General features: G+C 46.4%; 1 long non-coding RNA gene across 1 annotated transcript; it reads right to left on the bottom strand.

Moving 5' to 3' along the window:
• Positions 1-557: 557 nt before the first annotated feature.
• On the bottom strand, positions 558-3,351 carry LOC138850086 (uncharacterized). The gene is made up of 2 exons (XR_011389616.2): positions 3,296-3,351; positions 558-865 (listed from the first exon to the last, which is right to left on the bottom strand). It is a non-coding gene; the product is annotated as an uncharacterized LOC138850086 (long non-coding RNA).
• Between the last annotated feature and the right edge of the window lie 514 nt (positions 3,352-3,865).

Genomic DNA, 3,865 nt, shown 5'->3' on the forward strand with positions numbered 1-3,865 from the left:
GGCGGAGTTACAGAGAGGCAGAGGCAGAGAGAGAGAGAGAGAGAGAGAGAGAGAGAGAGAGAGGTCTTCCATCCACTTGTTCACTCCCCAGATGACCTCAATGGCCAGAGTTGTGCCAATCTGAAGCCAGGAGCCATGAGTTTCTTCTGGGTCTCCCATGTGGGCGCAGGAGCCCAAGCACTTGGGCCATCTTCCACTGCTTTCCCAGGCCATAGCAGAGAGCTGGATCAGATCAGTGCCGGACTCGAACAGGCACCCAAATGGGATGCTGGCACTGTAGGCGGTGGCTTTACCTGCTACACCACAGCACCAGCTCAGGAAGATTATTGTTATTCAAGGTCTATGATGGTTAATTTTATGTGTCAACTATAGTGGATTAACAGATTCCCAGGTAGATTATAAAACATTATTCCTGGGTGTGTCTGAGAGGGGGTTTCCAGAGGAGACCAGCATTTGAATTAGTAGACTGAGTAGCAAACTTGGTCTGACCAATGTGAGCAAGCATTATTCAATCCATTGAGAACCCAGATAGAACAAAAAGTCAGAGGAGGGAAGAATTTGCTTTCTTTTCTGGAATGGAATATCCATCTCCTTTTGCTCTTTTTTTTTTTAAAGATTTATTTTATTTATTTGAAAGAGTTACAGAGAGGTAGAGACAGAGAGAGAGGTCTTCCATCCGCTGGTTCACTCCCCAGATGGCCACAACGGCTGGAGCTACACCGATCTGAAACCAGGAGCCAGGAGCTTCTTGTGGGTCTCCCACATGGGTGCAGGGGCCCAAGGACTTGGTCCATCTTCTACTGCTTTCCCAGGTCATAGTAGAGAGTTGGATCGGAAGTGGAGCAGCTGGGATTAGAACCGGTACCTGTGGGGAGCAACTGAGACTAGACTAAGTTACTGGAATTAAGACTTATTCTATGCATCTGCTCTCCCACAATATGGCGCTGAAAGGGAGCAAACAACCTCTACGCAGCTGCCTCTCGCCAACTTGACTGATAAGCTGCAGGAGCTGATCCTGCTCCTGACTGGAGGAGAGCAGCGTGCTCGGCGTGTGGGTAGCAGAGTTGGAAGAGGACTATAAAGGAGGAGAGAGACAACATGCACCAGGAACACCTGAGGGAACACCTGAGGAACATCTGAGCAGCCCCTGAGAGAGCCGGCCGGAGGTGTGCCGCTCCTCCGCGGAAGTGGAGAAAGCTGGGGGGGGGGGGGGTGCTGCCCCTCCACGGAGGTGGAGGGGCCGGCAGCTAACCCGGGACGGCGTCATTCCTCCACGAGTGAGGGAACAGCAGCTAACCCGGGAAGGGCCGAGCAGACAGAAAGAACAGCACAGGGTCTAGTGTCATTCCTCCGCGAATGGGGGAGCGACAGGTACCCACATGGGATGCCGGCACTTCAGGCCAGGGCGTTAACTCGCTGCACCACAGCGCCGGCCCCATCCATCTCCTCTTGCTCTTGAACATCAGAACCCGTGGTTTGGGGGCCTTCAGACTCTGGGACTTACCTTAGCAACTTTCCAGGTTCTCAGGCCCTTAGCCTTGGACCGAGAGTTATACTAGGGGTTCCCCTGGCTTCCTGGTTCTCAGCCCTTGAACTCAAACCACCACCTGCTTGTCCTCTAGCTTGTAGACTGCATATCATGGGTTTTCTCAGCCTGCATAACTGTATAAGCCAATTTGTATAATAAATCCCTTCTCAAGTAACTTGCATATATCCCACTGGCTGTGTCTCCAGTGAACCCTAATACAAGATCACGTAAAATTAAAACCATACAAACAGTACAGATAAAATTCTAAGCAGGCCCAAAGCAGGTAGAGAGAAAATTAGAGGTCTGGGAAAATTTCAATGAACAATACATTTGTGGAACATAATTTTATTTTTTTAAAAGATTTATTTATTTATTTGGAAGTCAGAGTTTCACAGAGAGAGGAGAGGCAGAGAGAGAGAGAGAGAGATCCTCCATTTGATGGTTCACTCCCTAATTGGCAGCAATGGCCAGAGCTGTGCCAATCCGAAGCCAGGGGCCAGGAGCATCCTTTGGGTCTCCCACATGGGTGTAGGGGCCCAAGGACTTGGGCCATCCTCTACTACTTTCCCAGGCCACAGCAGAGAGCTGGACTGGAAGAGGAGCAACCGGGACAGAATCCAGTGCCCCAACCGGGACTAGAACCTGATGTGCCAGTGCCACAGGTGGAGGATTAGCCTATTGAGCCATGGCGCCAGCCATCTTTCTTCTTATTTTTAAAAATAAACAATATAAATTTATTCCTCCCACTTCTGGAGAATATTAAGTTGTGAGCAGCATGTCAATGTGGCTAGGTTCTGGTAAGGGATCTATTCCATGTTGTATACAGCTGACTTCTCATTGTACCCTCACATGCTAGAGAGCAGAGTTAACTGACTTGCTTCTTCATGTCCATGTCCTAGTGTACAGGATTCAAATTTGGGTTTCCTCAAAATGATACATGACCACTTTTTACTCAGGAATAGTCAAGACCTTGAGTTCTAAATCCATAAATATCATAGTCCATAAAAGTTTCATTTGACTGAATTTCTCAACATGAATCAGCCCAGAGAGAATTCTGCTTGTTTTAAGATGAAGGGGGGGGGGGGGGGCGGGCAGCACTGTGGCACAGTGGCGCAGTGGCGCAGTGGGTTAAAGCCCCAACTTGCAGAGCCAGCATCCATATGGGTGCCAGTTCAAGTCCCGGCTGCTCCTCTTCCAATCCAGCTCTCTGCTATGGCCTGGGAAAGCAGTGGAAGATGGCCCAACTCCTTGGTCCCTGCACCCACGTGAGAGACCTGGAGGAAGCTCCTGGATTCAGGTCAGCTCAGCTCTAGCCATTGCGGTCATTTGGGGAGTGAACCAGTGGAATGTAAGACCTCTCTCTCTCTCTCTCTCTCTCTCTCTCTGGCTCTACCTCTTTCTGTATCTCTGTCTTTCGAATAAAAAAAAAAATAAATCTTTTAAAAAATAAAAAAAGATGAGAGGGAACAGTCCTTCATTTCTGTTCAAAACTTCTCAATATTTCTTCTGTTTTGATGAACCACAATATATACAGTATTTTGTCCTCTTTTTTGCTAACCCCACTCTTAGCTAAAACCAAGAGAAAATTAACTTGCAAATCAAGAGAAACTGGACAGGTCCAGTCCTTAGTTGGTCTTGTGGGCCGCTAGGAAGCATCACAAGAGCGGCTCACAGGAGCTCCCCGATCCTGGGTCTAGGAATATGGTCAGTATAGTCTTAGCGAAAAGTAGGATTCTACATTAGCTGGGGGAACAAAACGACACCAACCTTCCAGTTAGTGTCCTTCCAGTTTCTCTCTCCTGCTGGCTCTGGCATCCTTAAGCTGAAAAAGAGAAAATAAGATTGAAGGAATAAACAATTACAATTGCAAAAAACACAACAACAAGGACTCTGCGGTCTCCTCTGCTTGGCTCACTGCCAGAAATAGTTAGCACTGAAAAAACAAGACACAGTTACCAAAGCCCTGGTGAGTCATGGGCTGAAACGTAAATACTGTTTTCAGAAACTGCAAAGGAGGATATGCTAATTACTCTAATTTCCTCATAAGACAATGTATACATCGTCTTATGTATACATATTGTCATTATGTATACATATATATGTAACTGCAAAAGTTGTTCTTAAACAGTACTTTATACTTGTGTGTATGTATGCGTGCAAATAGTTGAAATCTTTACTTAGTATAGAGTTGGTCTTCTGTATATAAAGTTAATTAAAAATAAGCCAGGTATGGGAGGAAGAACCACTATATTCCTAAAGTTGTACCTATGAAATTTTCATTCATTAAATAAAAGCTTTCTTAAAAAATAAATTAAGTAAGTAACCTGAAAGTAGATC

Source organism: Oryctolagus cuniculus, chromosome 1 (assembly GCF_051225735.1).
Source record: "Oryctolagus cuniculus isolate XC-2025 breed Fujian yellow rabbit chromosome 1, ASM5122573v1, whole genome shotgun sequence".
Taxonomy (NCBI): domain Eukaryota; kingdom Metazoa; phylum Chordata; class Mammalia; order Lagomorpha; family Leporidae; genus Oryctolagus; species Oryctolagus cuniculus.